The sequence below is a fragment of the Manis javanica genome, chromosome 10, assembly GCF_040802235.1.
Source record: "Manis javanica isolate MJ-LG chromosome 10, MJ_LKY, whole genome shotgun sequence".
Lineage (NCBI taxonomy): Eukaryota > Metazoa > Chordata > Mammalia > Pholidota > Manidae > Manis > Manis javanica.
Window position 1 is genome coordinate 38,535,916 of NC_133165.1, and position 19,924 is coordinate 38,555,839.

Sequence of the window (19,924 nt, forward strand, 5' to 3'; positions counted from 1 at the left end):
ACGCCTCCCTGCCAAGGATGCGCGGCTGTCATCTTCCTGCGGTGGTCATCAATTAAAGGATTAAATAATGAAGGATCCTGCAGAGATCACTTATAATGTTCAGACTCAAACTCCAAAGATGCTCCATGTCTCGTTTTCCTTCACCGCCATGAGGGTGCACATGACCATAAACACACCCATGCACAGTCACACACACACACACACATTTGCACACTGCATCTCCCACATGCTCATTCCCATGGTTTCTCTTGCCATTTGTATGGCTTTTTCAATGAGGTACTAAACTTATTAAAATCATGGAGGGAAATGTATTCATCTTGGAGGGAAGTTGCTTTAATCCTTTCACTTGAAACAGGAGAGCTCTGGTAACTTTGGCCAGCAGTCCCTACCTGGACTGAGGCCAGGAGAGGAAAACAGGCTTTCAAAACACCAAGTCAGCAGACACACTCAGCTTGACATGTGGAACCGTGACTCAGACGAGGGACTATTGCACACAGGGGCTTCCAGCTGCCCAGTGCATTTTCTCCAAAGGCTGATGAAGCTACAAGTATGCACAAGCTCAGCAAAGATTTAGATAAAGACATGATGCTCATCCATAATACAATACTGTGAGCTTGTTAGAGATATTGATTAATCACAGTAGTAACTTACATTTATAAATCCTTTACAATGGGACAGGCACTCTGCCAAATACTTTACATGGATTATCTCATTTAAGCCTCACAATAACCCTGTAATATAAATACAACAATTAACCTAGTTTTTGAAATGAGAAACCTGGTGCTCAGGGAAGTTAAATAACAAAAATCACACAGCTTGTATCTGGAGTAGAGTTAAGATTCAAACCAGTCAGATGGATTCCAGAGCCCATTTCATGTCACAGCCACATGCCTAACTCTTCTACTTTTTAGCATTCCTAAACTTTTGAGATTCCTTATACAGAGGAAAATACCCACAAACTCTGCCTTGATATCATAAGGATAAACAGACTAAGTAGATGCAGGCACAGATACACATGCATGCATCTAAGTGTGTGCATGGGTAGGCATGTATGCACACACACATGTAGCCAAGGAGGATGACTAAGGGCAGGCCAGAGAACTCCCCTAAATCTCTCTCTGCCTACCATGCAGGATAAAGCAGATAGAATCAAGCTCTCAGGCTCTCAAGCTCTCAAAGTCTCTTCCCATTTCCCTGCTATATCCCAAACCATCAGAGGAGTGTCACAGGCTTGTTACTACCCCAACATCACGTTCATTAGTCAAGAACCTGAAAGTTCATGACACAACACGGACAGACTACATATAGCCCAAGAGCAGGCAAAAAGTATCCATATGAGCTCACAAATTAATTATCAGCCATCAGCAGCCTCTCTCAGCACAAGGGAATAATGATCCTGTCTTGTGCTTGGAAAACACACAGCAGGGTCCCGAGGTAAAGATAAAGGTGATCCACTCTCAATCCGCTGCTGTTCTACCCAGCACCTGGACAAATAGGACTGTTAGTCTGATCCACCCCCTTCCCTATTCTCCCCACCAGCTGCCCTCCTGTGACACCAGCCCTGCCTGATTTGCTCTAGTTAGCAGTGTTGGCTGAGGGTGGTCCTGGGCAGAGGGCAACAGAGGGAGCAGCTCTCTGCCTTCTTAGGAATGAGCATGGCTCCCCAGGCCCAGGGGCAACCATGCTGCCTACAGCTCCTTGCAGACCTTGGCTTTTGCCTCCCAAAGGCACATGTGGCATCTGGAAACATTCCTGTGCCTCGAAATCCCCATCTGCTCCCTGATGGAAGCTGCCCACACGAAGGCCAAACTCCCCTCTGTTGTTTTCTAAAGAGCAGAGCCTTCTTCTGAAGTGTCCAAATAAACTCCTCTCCCAAACACAAACACTGACATCCAAACGTCTGGTTTTATTGGGTCTCTTATCTCACATCACTCACTAGGGGAGCTGAATCCAGCACGGTGTTTTATCAAAGTCCTCTGTACCTGCCAGAGGCACCACTTAAATGGAACACAGCTGCAGCCAGCTCCCCACCCATGGCCTGGCTGAGGTTGAGAGAAACAAGAAGGATAACACCTCACAGACGTTGTATGCTCTGAAGGGGAGGAGATCATGGCACCACTTGCCATTCTTGCAAATGCTAATACATTCATGCAACTGAGTTACCGGGTGGAGACCAGCCCAGCCTTGAGGTCATAAAGGCAAGAAGAAATCTTCCTTCCCAGGTTGTCATGATTTCCACCTCAACACCAAGAAATAATTGTACTTATTTAAATCATAGGTCTCTGCTGAAGTTTGGGTCCCTTAGATAAGAAAGGGTGGTACACTCTTTCTAGAAAAGGCAAAAGGCCAGCTAGGTACAGTCTTGACTAGAGGCAGGGGAAGAACAAGTCAATGGCACCAGAATTTAGAAGCCCTTGGCATGTCAGACTGGCCTCCTCTGCCAGGGAAGCCTTGTGCCAGCTCCAATTCTAGCTGGAGCTCATTGCCAGGGCAGAGGAGTTCCTCCTCAATCTTTGGTTTGCTAAAGATGCCCAATATTTCCTCCCTACTCACATTCCCTTTTTAGAGAATGATCACAATTACCCCACCCAGACCCTGCAAGGGTTTTACATGCCAGGACTGGATATCTGACTTGAAATCATCCTCTGGGCTACAGCTGTTCAATTCTACTCTTTAAGAAGCTTTATCTTAGAGATCCAGATCTGTGGATGGACATGATAACGGGCAACAAAAGGTAACATGTCTCACAGTTCCAGATTTGCCATGCCTCAGCTGTGCAGCTCTGGGAAGTTGCTTTGCCTCCTCTGTGCTCCAGTTTCCTCATCTGTGACATGGAACTTCTGGTAGTAACCACCCCAAAGGGTTCTTGTGAGAATGACTTCAGGGCTAGCCCTTGGAACAGGACCAGACCTGTGGCAAACTTTCCCCCGATATTAGCTGTCTGTCATTTTTGGTATCATTTCCATAGCCATCATAATACCACAGGAAACCAGAAGTCACACCAGAATGAGAAGTAAGAGCGCTGGAGATAAATACTGGTCTGCCAAGACAAGCCAAGAAACCACGTGGCCCCAGAAAGGAGGTGGAAAACATACCACTCAGCTGCTTTTTCAGTTCCTTGGGACCCAATCTTCATCCACAATAGGATGCCTTAGGGTGCCCATATCCTCACTATAAAGATGCTCTTTCCTAAATTAGCATGTGTGGGGGTTTCTGTTCCTGGCAGTAACTGATCCCCGTCTAAATCTCAGGGCCTCCTCCACCATCCATGCCATGTAGTTGGTTCTATCACTAACTCCTCCTGTTAACTGGGGTGCACCTGACCTCCCCCTCCAGGGCACACGGCACATGTAGGTTTGGCTGTCCCTGAAGCTCTGATGTCTGTGACTCTTCTTTTCCAAGGGACTGCCCTCACTCTTCTGCCCACATCCTCATCCCTTTCCATCTGCACTCCATGCTCACTCTCTCCCTGGCGTATTAGAAAAAATCTGAACATTTCAAGACGAGCAGCCATCTTGAAGTCACTGAGCAGTCTGAATCATTTCTGTGGAAATTTCCCACAGCAATGGCAGTGAGGAAAGCCCACTGAGCTGAGAGTGGCCCAAGTCCTCAGTGGTGGTCTCCACCTTTCCAACTTTTACTCCAGTTTTCAAGTTTACCTATGTGGTCTACATTTTACACAACTGGTCCCAAGGTAGTGACTCAGAATCAAGACACACAACCACAAGAAAGGGTTGTCACTTGGGAGATGTTAGTATGTTCTCTGGTTAAAGAGAGTACATCACAAATCACCCCAAAACTCAGAGGTATGAAAGCACAGTGTGATTTTTGCTCATGATTTCATGAGTCAGGGATCTGCAGAGGGCATGGCTGGGGGTTCTCATCTGGGACCTTTCCCACAGTTGTGGTCAGATGTTGACCGCACCGCGGTCATCTGAGAACTCAGTGGGACTCGATGTCCTGTATGGCTCACACAGGTGACTGCCACCTGATGCTGCTGTCAGCTGGTTGCTCTACAGGATGTGCTCCAGGGTAGCTGGACCTCTTAAATGGTGGTTGTTTTTCTTGCAGGATAAATCCCCCAGGCAGGGACTGGGTGTTTTTTATATCCTAGCCTCAGAAGTCACGCAGCCTCACTTCTGCTGTATTCTACTGGCTGAATCAGCCACAGAATCACCAAATTTGAGGGATGGAGACATTAGACACCCACATTACAGTGGGAGAAGTATCAAAGAATTTGGGGCTAGTATTTAATTGCCAATATGTGATCAGCCCTGATGTGAAGTTGGGAAAACTCAAAGAGGATTGTCAAAAATCGCATTCCCAAAAGTTAAAGGGCTGGGAATTCAAAGCCAACCTTGTCTGATTCCAAATGGAGTATGCCTTTGGCTAGGTCCTGACTGCCAGGTAAACTGGCCAGCCCTGCTTTGGTTGCTGCAATAATCAGAGGGGGAGAAGGGACTATACACGTACTCTAGTTATAGAAACCTTAGAACCTGTAGAAATTCCTCTTTCTTCTTTTTCTTCTCCTTCTTCTTCCTTTTGTAAGCACCAGGTGACCAGGTGGCTGCGTTGCCTTCCTGAGTTGTTTCCAAACTAGTAGGTCAATTCTAACCCCCACCTCCATGCTGGCCACCCCAGGGCTGCAGAACTTATGACACCAGGAGGTGACATCACCATGCTGACAGCCAGAGCAGAAGGGAGCTCTCCCACTTGTCACCATGCCACCAGCAAATAGCGCCTTCCTAAAGCTGAATCCGTACTGATGTCTTGCTTGGAAAGGGTGGACAGAGCTATCAAATTAGAAGCTCTAGGGTGTGCAGGAATACTCCAGGTGGGAAGGCTCAAGGCCACTCAGACTCCTCCAATTGTTCGTTTTGAAAACTCTCTGAGCTGCTTCCTGCTTGTCCATCTGGAATGAGAAGCACAGGCATTATGGGCATTACATGAACTGCTCATTGGAAGGAGTCCTCATTTCCAAATGATCTTTCAGGTGACCGTAACAGATTATAGATTTAATTGCATCCTGCTCATAACCATGGAACATTTCAGCTGAGTGGCTTCTGTTGCCAATTTCTTCCCCTGGAGGATGAAGGGGTACAGACCCCCCAGTGCTCTGACCACTGCCTCCAGTGAGTCTAGCAGCCAGGTGAGACTGAGAAAACTCTCCAGCACGACAGCTAAGCACTGGTTTTAAAGTCTTATGGTCCTGGATTCAAATCTTACTTCTGCCACTTATTCAGTTCATTTCTCAACCTTTTTAAGCTGCAGGTGCCTATCACATGTAGATAATAACAGCATCATTCTCATTTGGGTTGTTGAGATCATGCTGAGACTGAGTGACATCATGCACCTAGCACAATGCCTAACACCTAGTAAGCACTATTAACTGTTGTTACTATGCCAGAAAAACTAGAGAGATTTGGGATAAAATCAGCCAAAGCTCAGGCTGAAAAGAAAGAGGACAAGTCAGGCTTCCAAGAAGCCTCCCAGACAGAACAGTGTCTTGCCAATGGGTTTCAGCCCCTGGCAAGTTCACTATGGATCAGTGTGACCAAAGAAATGACAGTAGAACATTCTTGGGGTGAAAGGGTTATACCCAACTTTATTTCCACAGTAGCATGTCAATCACAAAAAAATCCCATTCTCTCAGAGCAAGTGTGCATGCAGCAAGGCAGTCTGTGCTTCTGGGCCTCTCTACCCGCACAGCTGTCCCCTGGGCCTCTGTCCTCAGCGCTGCCACCTCTCCAGCCTCTGCTCTGCTCTCCTGCAGACTTGCAGCCATACCACCATACTGTGCAGAGTACTGGGCAGGGCTCTGTATATAGAGTCAATAGCAATGTATTACCCACACATGTGTAGTGAGCTAGCCAACCCGGGACAGGTTAGAATCATGGCCACAGGAACTTTCAATTTATCCACAAGCAGTTCTGTGGCATAAAGACAAATCCCAGAGAATCAACTAAGGGAAGAAGAGGCAGAAAAGTGCACAGGATCTGGTATTTGGAAGACTGAAAAGTCAGCAGGAACCACACAAGTCCCTCCAGCACTGGCCAAGGCTCTTGTCTCTCTTCCAAAACAATATTCTGAAATGTTGGGTAGCCCAACATCCACCTATGGAAAGAAAGAATTGTAAGGTCAAACAACATCTAATGTCTTTAATACAGGCAGATACAGAATTTAAGAAGAAGTAACATTTATTAAGTATCTATTATGTGCCAAGTATAGTACAGTCACATCTACATGCATTGTATCATCAATTTCTCACATACACTGAAGAATTGGAATCCTCATCCCTATTTTTTGCAAGGTGAAGAAACTGAGGCTCAGACAGGTTAACATACTCAAGGTCATGGATTTAAGACATGGATAAGCTAGAAGCTGAAGTCCACCTGGCTCTGAGACTTGCAATCTTTTCATTCTGCCTTCCAAAGAAGTTCCACAGAAGGCCAGCAAGTATTGAAGGGCTTTGAGAGATGGCTGACTCCTCTGAAGAAGCATTGAAGAGTTGTCCAGAGGCTCTTAGCCACAACTGAAACACCATCTTCTCCTTATTTTTTCCTTCAAAATTCCACTGTCAGATTCCAGTTGTTACTTCCTGTCAGAAAAGCAGAAACATTAGGACTTGACTTTGAATCTGTGCTTTCCTGACCTTAGGCATTTACTTCCTTGGTAACCTTAATTTTCAACTTCCATTAAAGCACATTAAGAAATTGTCTGACCTTAAGAAATTATTTAGCAGCACCCAAAACAGAGACCCTGAAGGTTAGCAATCGTGTAAGAAATTTCAACAAATGAAAACACAACTACAAATTGCTCTTCCAGATCTTAACTTGAGCAAAAATTAATATACACTGGTGTGACCCACCCAATAATGAAAACTAGGTCACAATAATGAAGTGGCTTAAAATCATAGTGTCTTTATAGCCACGCTGAAAAGTTAGTGATGATTCTGTTTCCAGAAAAGCATTGTTCTATAGGACATTTAGAACTGTGGTTTGTCCGACAGAATGCAGCTGAACATCTTGTCTCCTGTACCTAAGACACATGATAACAATATTTATGCATATTCCTCAACCAGCCCCATATATGGAATCAATCTGGAATTATTCTTTAAAGAGGCTTTGAGTTTAGCATTGTACGGGAAATGCCTGTGTCAAGAATTCAATAACATGTTAGCACACTCTGTCAAAACAACTGTACTAGTAAAAAATTTCACACTGTACCATCGGAGAACAATAGTTATTGCATGAATGTCAGCAAGTGCCACCTGGTAAAGTTTTCAGAAAATGTTATCATCTGTTTACCTGTGCTGATTGATTTTCTTTACCTGCGCGGAGGATTGGAGTCATCACTGGAATTCTGGATTAGCTACTAAAACTTTTTTTTTCTTCCTGCATTTTCCCCCAAAAACACTAGAGAAAACTAAGATCCAATCATATAATGCCAGAAAAAAACTTGCCTGTCTGACCCAAGTGCTGCCTTCTTCAGATAATGAGATGGAAGCCCAGGGAATGTGAACAAGGTGCACAAATCCACCCAGACAGGGAGTGGCAGAACCGAGTTCAAAACCTGTTGACTTACAGATATGTTTTGGGATGTAGGTATTCAGGTGGGCAAGACATTAATTCCAAGGGGAGAAAATGAAAGAAAAGGTTTCATCTGGTTTAATTTGATTTAAAAAAAAAAAACAAGAAAACACAGTTTCTCATATTTAAAAACAAACCCTTTAAGTAGGCAAGAAAAGCAGTGCACTTGTGGGGATAGGACAGGAATCTCTGACTTTATACCAGCTCTACATATGAAATTTCAGATACTATGAAGCAATATCTAGTAATATATAATAACCTGGAAGCTCACATTCATAACATTTTAAGTGTCTAAATAAATTACAAAGGGTATCAATATCATACAATTTTGAGTATCTTATATATATTCTGAGGACAAATAATTTTTGGCACTTGCTGTGATGAAAAAGGTTGTGAAATAGAAGTCAACAGACTTTGGTGTGAGTCTCAGGCTAGACACTACACAGCTGTGTGGCCATGGGAGTTACTTAGTATGTCTTTGTCCTAGGTTCTTCAGCTTCAGTAAAATAAAAATGTTGGAACATACACTCATCATGATCCTTTCTCTATCACAAGTGCAAAAATTGATTTTTTTTCCCCAAAAGACGGAGATGGAGAATAGTGACAATATGGATACGACCACAGCCTTAAAGGATGCTAGAAGCCTTGCTCAAAGGGAGAAGCCAACAGCAAGGAATCTCACTGGAAGTGAGTCTGTGCTCTTTCCCAAAGACCTTTCAACTTTTCCCTATCTACTACATTGTCTCTCTACTTTCATAAGGGGTAATTTCTAGAACATTTCAGCTTAAGCAGCTTTCAGTGAAAGCACACATTCAATTCTGCAAAGGGAGGAAAGTGGAAAATAAGATTCCAAAATCAAAATTTTACTCTATGAAAATGTTGGGAAGTTTAAGGGGAAAAGTGACAATTCAGCTGAAAGCTGACAGTAGGTAGTGGCCACTATGTGGTAACTACAGCCTGGATGGTGGTTCAGGGTGGGGGATACTCTGTTCTGCTTTTTAGGAGGTCCCAACATTTGACTTGCATCCAGTCTTCTAGGTTAGGAAATTAGATAACTATGAAAATGGAGTTTTAGCTTCTTAAATTGATGTGTATTTTGGGTGGGTTGGCTCTAATTTGCTTTCCCTGTTTCTTACTTGTCCCTATTCCTCCCCAATTATTCTTTCTTCTAGCACTTCAGGTCTCCCAAACACTCTTCAGTGCTTTGACATTTATTGCTAATAAAAATAATAACACTTATCATCTGAAAGTTAGTAGTATAGTTTGAAAGTTTTATGTATATTTATTTTTCCTTGGATTTATGTCACTCTGTCCTCCAAGCAAAGAATAAATAAAAGCACTTTATCAAATTTATAACCTACTCAAATGCAGAGATTTCTGAACAGGAAACAGACCAGGGACACTTAGCCAAGATTAACTTAAAAAGAAAAGCAAAACTCTGCATACGGGGCTTTGAAGAAAGACGTTAGTCTTTAGAGATTGTGTCCACACAATGAAATGGGAAGTGGGTAACCAGAGCAACTGCCTCTCTAATAGAGGCCTTTGAGCTTTACCTTTTCCCAGAAATGCTCAGGTAACAAAGGCAAAAAGGAGTTTTCTGGTCTCAATTATATCCTAATAATTGTTTCAATTCTCTGCTTCCTTTTGAGTGTGAAGATCCAGGCTAAAAGGCTTTAAGAAAAACAGGCTGAAAGGTTTCCCAGACGTGAAATAGATTTTACAAAAGAAACTTCTGGCAAGTTTAATGTAAGTAAATCAGAAACATATGGACTATGTTTCCCTTCAAATACCCATGGGTTTGAAAGCCCAGAAAACACATAAAAAGTAAAGGGAAACTGTTTTCCACAGCTGAGCTTATTTGAGAAACTGCATGCTGTACCAGAAAGCCTGGCTCAGCAGCCCCAGAGCAGGGATTGGAGCCAGTGGTCAGGCAGCCCCCCAGCTCCTGCCCTCATGCTTATGTCGACAGTCCCCACTTCTAAGGATGCTGTGATTGATGGCGCCTTGGCCTGTGCCTAAGGCTGTGACTGAGAAAACCATTGCTCAGGGCTTCCCATACTGAAGACATGACTTCATAGCTTCTTTGCCACCATCTGTAGTATATGTTTACACAGCCTGTTTCTGTTCTTGAGGGCCTCTCATGCTGAATGACCAGGCTGGTGGTAAGCATACATTTACTGAATGCTTAGCATGAGCCCCATGGGGAAGGATAACAAAGAAACGGACAATCCTATGCCAAGCCAGGAGATGAATTATAGACTCAGACTTGGAAGGGACTTCCTCCTTCCACCCCCTGTGGGAATTCCAGCTACAGCTTGCAGTCCATATATTGGACGGGGAGACTCAAAAAGTAGCTCAAATGGAAAGAACACAGTTTAGAGGGTTAGAGGACATGATATGAGGTCTCAGCAATGCCACTATAGCTATCATTTGACTACTCAGAGTCTCAGTTTTCTCATCAGTGAAGTGGGATGAACAGTCAAATCACCTATTGGGGTTGCCAAGGGCAGTTCAATAAATATTAAGTCTCTTCACCACCCAGGCTCTAAATAAGTAGAAAAACAAAACAAAGAGGAAGATGGAGACCAGAATTTTCACCTTTATTCCTGAGAAAGACTAGCTTGGAAGACAAAGTAGAATAAGAGATAAAGGCGCCTGTCCCTGGAATAAGGCAGATGACTCATTCAGGGGCAGGCCTCCACACACCAAATTAAGACTTAGGGCTTGAAGAGTAGAAGAAACCTCAGACTCTTGGTGGAAATAGGGGGGCTGCATGAGCTGAGCATGTCCAGACTATCTTCCCAGACTACCAATCAGATAGATCCCTCTGGTCCCATGAAGAGGAGTGATGAATGGGCAGAGAACAGCCAAAGGTGACCCATAAGATGTGTTCCCTCCACCTAAATGGAAATACCAGGAGAAGTCAGCTAAGCAAGATAAAGCATGTGAAAGCCCTCGTGCAAACAGTAAAACATTATGTGTATTTTATGCCTCCACTCAATCTACATTTGTTGAATATCTACTATTTGTTCATTCCTGTTACTTTCAGGAAATTAGACTGAATAAGACATTGTTCTTTTACTTAAGATTACAGTCCAGCAAGGAAAGCAGAAAAGGAAGCCAAAAAGTGCATGATACTGAAGTCTGCACAAAATGTCGCAAAAATGCAGAGGAGGGACATCTGATTGAATGGACAGCTAGGTAAGCATCTTTGTGGACATGACATTCAAGAGTTGAGAGCTGAAGAACACATAAGAACTAAGTGCTCAGAGAAGTTGGGATTGGGGGTGACTTTGAAGACAGAAAGAAGGCCAGAAGTAGGCATGAAGGAAAAGGATGGAGCATTCCAGAGAACTGGAAGTCATTCTGTATAGCTAGGAGAAACTGCCTTAATGTTATGGAGAATGATCGGCAAAGAGCATTACAATCTAAAATAGCGTGGTAGGGTGCAAGAATCAGAACACTCAAAATACAAGGATGAGGAGGTAAGTACTGAATCATTCCTCAAATGTGACAAAGTACGAAGGTAGAAATAAGACCAAATGAGGCAAATTTTTAAACTGACTTGAGTAATTCTAATTTCTGCTTTATGTAAAACAGAAATGGGCTATTTAAGAAAGCTAAAGAGAAAGAGAGAGTGTTTGTGTGTGCGTGATAAGCAGAGACTGGAAGAATGCATCCCAATCTGTTAACAGTGGCTGTACCAGCTAGGGGAATTGCTAATTATTCTTTTTTGCTTATCTTCATTTTCTATCATAAACATTTATGATGTTTTAAATAAAATAACTAATAAAACTGACCTGGTCACAAGAGACTTTATATATAAATTACCCTTTCGAATGGTACCAAGTGTCAGGTTCTCTTATATAATGTTGCTGGCTGTTTCTGGCAATCAATAATCAGCTCACATGGCCCCAGGTTATATGGGCCCTAGCTCTGCTTCTCCATCATTGCAACTGTGATCTTTCAAAATATTTGCAGTAAACCTCAAGTGCCTGCAGTGGTGCAGCCACTCGTTGGTTCCCACCAGCCCCGGAGGGAGGTCAAATTTCCTCGTTCATTTATTCATTCAACAGTGTTCACTGGGACAGACCCTAACGTAGGTACTGAGAGTATAACAACAAACAAATTAAACTTGGCCTCACATAATAACTTACTGAAGAAGGGAGTGTGGAAGGCCCATGTTTCACCCCAGCAAAGACTAAATATAAGTATGCGTTCCTGCAAACACTGTGGTGCCATTTCATCTCCTTAGTGTCCCACAGTTAAATACTCTTTTTAGATATATGAATGAATTTGTTTCTTTTTATTTAACATAAGCACTACATACACAATGAAAACTACCCACATTCCTCTCCACTTGCATCTTTCACTTAAAAATATATCTTGAAGATGCTATCAGATCAGTACATACTTCCTTTAATACTTTACTTTCTAGAAGTAAAATGTGCAGAAGGGATTTTGATAGATATCACTAAATTTCTCTCCATAAGCATTATTCCAATTCACTCTCTCCCCCAGTGCCTGCTCTCCAGTACCCTCCCTTTTGATACCCAGCAGGATATCAAGCTCTTGATCTTTGCCCCACCAATAGGTAAAAAGTGATAGCTCATTTAGCTTCCATCTGCATTTCTACTGTGAGTGCAGAATATGCTTGAACAGGATTAAAGAGCCATTTTGCTAAAAGCCTGTTTACTGCGACCAAATACAATCTCTTTAAGAGACAAGGACTGCAGACTCTCCAGGAAAAAAAAAAAAAGTGCAACAGCAGGCAGTATAAATCTGTTTGCAACCACCGTGAGGCATTGACTATGCATTCCGCCTATAACCTGAGCATTCAAAAGCTGCTTTCTGGACCACAACAGAGACATCACAGAGTAGACAGAAACCAACATGAGGGCACTTACTCTACGCCAGGCACCAAACCCCTTACATACGCTCATTTAATCCTCCTAACATTTTTAATCCATGAGGTTCTGAGAGGTTAAGTACCTGCCCAAACTCACACACATTATAAATGGCAGAGGAAGAATGGAGCCCAGGTCTAAACACCAATGCCCATATTTTTTACACTACATCACACTGCCTCCTGTTAACCTGACACAGAAGTGTTTGCAGCCCATTAGCCAGCATCCTGAGATTCACATGCTAAGAGGCCATCTTTTGACTTTAATCACGACCCTCTAAGCAGAAGTATATTACGGTCTTGCCTATCTGGAGCACAAATATAAAGACCTTGAGAAGATTTCTTATGATCCCACCTTCCCTGAAGCCACTTCAGACTGAACATTGAATTAATGAATAAAATTGCTGAAGACACCCAATTATCAGCCCCAGAAATTACTCAGAGATCACAATATGATTAAGACAAAAAAAGGGGGTCTGGTAATTGGTATATATGTTGCAGAGCTGTGCCATTTAACTCAGCACGGAAGCCCGTGGGATTTCTTGGTGCTTCACTTAGGGAATGGGTACAACACAGCGCAAACCAGCCCCGTGAGAGAACCAAAGCTGCAGATAAGAATTCTAGCTAATGATGTTCTGTTCCCTGGCATCGGAGTTCCTAACACAAGTATGATAACAGAAGGATTGGAAGACAGAAGCTGGGTAATAGGTAGAGATTAGCTCAGGAAATCAGTCCCCTCCCAGGGGACGAGGGGTAAAGAGTCAGGAAGGTAAATATTTGTCTTAATAGAAAATATCTTTCAAAAAAGTTCTATCAAAGTATGGCTCCAAGCAACTCACCCCTACAGAGAGGCTACTCCGGGTATGGTCCAGGACGATGTGACGAGATAATTACAGAAACTGGAAATAAGCATTTAGAAACTTTTTTAGAGCAATTTGGCAGAGTCATTTTATCTTTGTTGAATCCAGTAATTATTTTTTAAATAGAGGCTTATAAAACATTTGTATTAAAGCCATTCAAATGGTGTTTTTGACATGTGACAAGCTCTCACAAGAAAGGTCACAATTCCTCAGGAGAAGGAAGCCCAGGCATTCTTTTACATGAGGAAGAATTTCTGGGGCCGCTGTGTGGCTGGAGGGCCTGATGCAGGGTGCCTTCACAGGGGATCGGTAGCATTGTGAGCCACAATTCCTCTGCTAAAGGCCTTTAGCAAAAGTTGGAACTACCACCAGGCTACCATCATACAACTGGTGCAATTAAAAGTTGTTTTAATAATGTGCAAAGTGGCTTCTTTGGACAGAAACTTCCAAACACCATTTTAAGAGAGGCCAGAGAAAAAGCCTCTGAGAAAATAATTGAGGAATTATGTCACATACTTCAGAAATCCATATCCAAGAAATTGGGAGAGCCAAATTCCTGAGAGCTGTCAAGAATTCCAAGGATATGCTCAGTGAAATAAGCCAGACACAAAAGGATAAATATGAATAATTCCACTTATACGAAGTATCTAGACTAAGTAAACTCAGAGACAGAAAGTAGAAAGGAGGTCCCAGAGGCTGAAGGGAAGAGGCATGTGGGGAGTAATCATTTAATGAGTAGTTTCTGTTTGGGAGGATGAGAAAGTTCTAGAAATGGATAGTGGTGATGACTGCACAATACTGTGACATATTTAATATCACTGAACTGCACACTTCCAAATGGTTCAAATGGTAAATTTTATGTAAATTTTACCACCATAAATAAATAAGAATTCCCACTGTGCTTTCTGAGTACGAATTGTTTATTCAAAAACAAAATAGAATAGCTTCCCATAAAGCACCCTCTTTCTGAGGCCTGAGTGTAATTAATTAAAGCATGGGGGTACCCCATCTGGATCCAGCTATTGTACTTGTAAAACAGAAATATACCTTTTGCTCACAGGGAAAGACCAGGGAGTAAAAAAAAGCTTTATTTTAAAAAGCATTAGGAATTCTACCAGAATTAAAACACCAGTGATTCTCTGTGTCATTTGATGCTCCTAATCATCTCATCTTAGTGAAATTTTCTCCGTTCCCATGCTAAATCTGTCTCCTTGCCTGTTACCACAGCTGACTCAGCTAATCAGGTCAGCTGGGTTGAGACCACTAGACTTCATGTGCAAGCCTGAAAACACTCGGTACACAGTTGAGGAGGGAATCACTCCATAAAGACAAGGTCTATTTTTCATTTAAGATATATAAATAAGAATTCCCTTTAAGAGTCTCCAAACAAGTTCTTAACAAACTCTTCTCTGTAAATTTCAGTGTTTTTATAATCCTCTGGGGATCTTATATCTCTCTCCATCCCTCTGCGTCATTGTGAGAACAGAGATTCTCCATTCTCCTTGTCTCCATATATTCTCCATTGGTAATCCCATCTGTCCTCTCAAATTTAGTAAGCCTCATCCTTCTCACTATCTGCCTACTGAACAGTTCCACAGCGATGTTCCACAGCCACTTCAAGCTCGGCATGATGAAACATTTATCCCTTACCTCCTAAACCTCATCCTCTCCCTGTGTTAGGCACTTGTACAAATGACACTAATGCAAGCAAGGAACCTCTCTGGAATTCTGTGCTATCCTTCTATGTTATGCCCCTACCTCCTGGCTTTCTTTCCCTCAATCCTTCAGGCACATTCCTCAGCCTATCTGAAGTGTCAGAAAACAAAGCAATAGTTGATCATTGCCTGCAAACATGAGACAGTTCCAAGGACCTCAAATCACCACAATCCAGAGGTCAATGAAGGCACAGGTATGGGAAGCTGCAACTTGCCTGGAATTCATGAACAGGCCCCCAGAAGCTAGAGATGCCCCACTTTTCTGCTGAAGCTGAAGACATTACCTCTGATATTCAAAAGGGCAGTGGTAATTGCAGTACAGCCTCCCAGCATTATAAGATGGAGGACAGCACCACCATCAGAAAAATCTAGAAGAGTTGGAGACTTTGCAGGATAGGACAGGGCCAGCTCTTCAATCTGTCTTCAGGTATTGAGCATCACTTGTGTGCCAAGCACTGTATCAAGGAGCTAAAGACACAGAGAACCAAGCCACATCCTTCAACGAGTCCCAGTCCAAAGCAGAGACACAAAACTGTGATACAGGATGGTCATGCTTCACTAGAGATATCCACAGGACGCTGGAGGGCAGAGGGAAGGATCCCCAGCACTCTTGGGAGCCTAAGTGAAGTGGTAGAGATAGTGCAAGACTTCTCAGAGGCTGCTACCTCTGGGATTTGAGTTAAGAGTTAAAGGGTAAGGAAAGGGTACTTTAAAGGAGAACGGCCTCCCAGAAAGAGGAGCCACATCTCTGAAGACATGAGGGCACATGGGTTTTTAGGAAATAGCTAGTGTTACAGCATGACAGTGAAGGGTAGTGGCAGGGAGTGACACCAGAGGCAAGTTCAGGTCCACAATCATGCAGAACTTTGTAGCAAACTAACCCAAATTCTTGACCTTCTCCTGTGACCCAAGGAGCAAGGAGCAAGGAGCAATCACAATTAGCCCTTAGAGGTGGGCATGAACTTACATACTTAGTCACATCTAGTCTACTCCTCTTGTTTCATAAGCTGGGGGAGGAGTTACAGTGAGAAGAAGCAACATGTTCAGAGACTTCCAATGATCCGTGCATACTACACCTCCCGTGCACTAAAAATGCCACACACACAGCCTCTACTAACAGTGAGCCGTGGAAACAGACTCAGTGACATGAGCGGGGTGAGCATGCAGCAAGGCACCTGCTCCAGGGCACTCCACTGGAAAGCAAGTCTGGAGGAAGAAATCACCGTTTGCAGAAAGAATAGACTGCACATGGACTTAATGAGGAAAAATAAACACCTTTCAAAAGCAAGCCAAACACTCCCTGTGAGTCATCCCCAGCCAATGTGCCAAACCCCAAAATGTGCTAGCAGCACTTAAGGTCTGAATATCCCTAACCAGCCATAAGATAAACAATTAGCCTTAGTCATAATGGAGAACAAATGGGCAGAATACAAGCATATGCTCTCTAATTTCAAAACTTTAGAGGATCACTTTCTCTTTTTTTTTGTTTGTGTATTTGCTTCAGGAGCAGCACATGGGGTTCTCAGCACAGTGTGAGGGTTTGCAGATGTGAGCCCTTATACAATTAGATGGAGACAGTGGGGACATAATCAAGCATGAACTTTGCATCTAGATGGAGCAAAGTTTGCATGTGAGTTCATTCACTCGGTAAGTGTAACTTTGAGCTGATTTCTTGCCTCAGTAAGCTTCTTTAAATTGCCCGGCACACGGATAGCACAAAGTAGGTGCTCCAATATTCGTGGGCTCCCTTTCCATCTGCCATGCCACTGGGGAAAGTGTTTGCAAAATTTTTAGCTGCAATAATCCCCCTCTCTGTATCTATGTCCCTTCCCACACCTACTCTTGGCTTGCAGGTGACTTGTTTTGACCAAATGCATCACAAGCAGAGACCTAAACAGTGCTTGTGTGCATTAGAGTTTTTCCCTCTTTTGTTACTCTTGAGACTCTTTTAACCACCACAATATGAACAAGCTTAACATGCAACCAAATCATCTTATTCCACCAACTGACACCAAGCCAACCATCAGACACGTGAGGTGGCCATCACAGACCATCTGGCCCCCACTCCAGAAGCCTCATCCAGTGAGACCACAAATCATGAGAACAAATGCTTGTTGCTTTAAGTAGTCTCTAAGTTTGGACTGTCTTGTCATGCAGCAAAAGCTGACAAATGCACCCCTCAAATGTTAGAAGATCCCTAGTTTATGGCCTCCGGTCTTTGCTTAGTCAACATGGGAGATCAAGACATTAACACCAAAATGATGAATCTGAAAGCTGTACCCCAAAAAGGTCTTGCTTGCCTATGGCAATTTCACTATACAACTTTTAGATACCTCAAGTCAAGGGCCAACACTAAACTCATTATATTCCCTACAAAACAAAACAAAAATGTTCCTCATTACTCTGCTTCCAATATGTGAAACATGAAGATTGTTTCCAACTCTTCCTCTGCCTCATTCAGCCACAAGGTCCTATCAACTCAACCTCTTAAAATACCTACTGGCTCCTTCCCTTCTTTTTTATCCTCATGGAAATCTCTTACTGTTTTACCAAACTATTGCAATAGCCCCCCAAAATTTCCAGCTTTCAGAATCTTCCCCCACCAATGCAACATCCATCTGAACATGCTACTCCTCTGCTGGAAGGAGATTCCCAAATGCCCTAACTTTTCACATAAAACCCTTCCCCAGCTGGCCCCCCCACTGCCACTTCCATCCTCTATCATGTCCCATAGCACACTTAGAGAATCTCCAGCCTGCCAGGATGCTTCATGTTCTTGGGTCTTTGCACATGCTGTTTGCACAGGCATGGAATGTCTGACCTCTTTTTACTCTTTTTGAATTTCTTCTCACCATAACATACAACTCAGAATAATATAAAGCACTCTCCCACCCCTACCCAGGATAAGTTAATCTCTTCCTCCATGCTATCACTAGGCTTGAACATTTCCTTGAATGTTGCCATCACCATGCTATGTTAGAGTGGTCTGTTAATAGTTCTCCCTCTCCCACCATCTCAAAACCTTTCTCTGAACTTCCTTACTGCGCTTCTGGAACAGGACCTAGTATATAATAAGGAACCAAAAACAGTTTGGATGTCTAATGAATGAAATCTTAGCATCATTCCCTTTTCCCTTACAATAAGCTAGCCTCATGGTCTGTCATTAATAATTTCCAAATGCAAATATGCTCCTTTTACAGAATTTTGAACAAAATTACTAACACAAAAAATATATACTTAAAAAAAATCTTCAGACTTAAGATTTCTGTTTAGGGTGTATCTGTTTTGATATTAGTAACCCCTGGTGAATTATAATTATGTAATCTGGCTCCGTAAGGCAATGTGTATCTTTGACCCAAAGGAAGATATTCTAAGAACAGAGTTTGATGGCACCTATAGAAATTCTTCTATTCTGAGGAAAATTCTAATCAAAGTGAGTAGTAAGATATGAAGACAAGCAGTAGACTCCAGGTTCAGAAAATATCATAAAACTTTGGAAGTGCCATGTGAAATATTCTAAATCTCTTCCCCAATAGGATGATGTCCTGGTGAGAACATAAGGGTTGACTTCAAGTCTCTGCTGCTGTATACTTCTATGTCCACAAGCAATGCTCATAACTTCTGTTTCCTCATCTATAAAATGAAGGAGTTGGACCAAATCATTTTAAAATCCTATTAAGTTCCACAATTCAGTGGGTCTGAGTACATGACAATGATTCCTAAATCTACCATGTCACTTGAAAAGCTTTATAAATAAATCCACAGCTTTCCAGGACTCCTTCTTAGAGATTACGATTCCATCCAATGGAAGAGAGGTCTGGAAACATCAGTTTTCAAAAACCCAACAGGTGATTCTGACACAGAACCCTGTTTGGAAGCTGAGCCACCATACAGAAACTTGATACAGTTTTTCAGCTACATCTACCACCTGAAGAATAATGTTTTCCAATGGGAATATAATTCCAATTCCATAATAATGGTTAAAGGAAATATAAGGTTCATTTTACATAAAGTCACCTCAGGGGCATTTACTGGAACACAGCTATTGCTCAAATATGAAAATGACCTATAGGGTTTTGTGTTTCAATATCTGTATTATCACCACTTTAAGTATGTGATTGGGTATAATCTTGGGCAAACTACTTTCTATGTAAACCCATCCTAATTTTCTTTTTTTAATGAAAATCAGAGAAAAATCAGCTTTTCATGTATAAATATTTATAGCCACTAGCCAGGGACATGCCTAACTGCAGATATGATATACATCTGTGGCACAAACCAGTAGCAGGGTAAAAAAACGTACCATCTACATGTAGCTATAAACTATAGTCGCCTATCCACCCTCAGTGTTTTTCTTACTATCAGGACTTACCCATTTCCAGGCAGTGAATCATGATGAGAATAAGTTAATTCTGGACAATCTTATTTGCTTTGACAAGATACTAATTTTGGGAGTCCCTCTTGCACCTAGAGGTAGTCATGCGATCAAGCACCAGACAATGAGATTTGGGAGCCAGTATGCTGACGGGCTTCTGGGAAGTTTATTTTTTTCTCCTTGGTCCTTTTTTGAGGGAGGACCATTTTTGTCATCTGGAGCCCTGCTTCCTTCTTTGAGCATAAAGGGCTACAGCAGCCATATGGTGACCATGAGGTATTAACCTCTTGTTAAGTAAGAAACTAAGTGTCTTTATTGTTAAACATCACTGTGAGCCATGATTTCTATTACCTGCAGCTGAAAATACATCTGTTTAACTGAATCAATCTCTAGTCAGGATTAAGTATAATTTGCAGATGGCAACTGGGCATAGCTGGGGTTAAACTCCCATGCCATAGGTTAGAGAAATAGCTGTCACC

General features: G+C 42.5%; 1 long non-coding RNA gene across 1 annotated transcript in view; it reads right to left on the bottom strand.

Annotated features, from left to right (window-relative positions):
• Positions 1-5,596: 5,596 nt before the first annotated feature.
• Positions 5,597-19,924, bottom strand: part of LOC140843729 (uncharacterized) — a 45,890-nt gene continuing 31,562 nt past the window's right edge. Inside the window, exons 2-3 of the long non-coding RNA XR_012121735.1 lie at positions 6,393-6,598; positions 5,597-6,114 (exon numbers count right to left, since the gene is read on the bottom strand). This is a non-coding gene — a long non-coding RNA (uncharacterized lncRNA). The remainder of the gene's footprint in view (positions 6,115-6,392; positions 6,599-19,924) is intronic.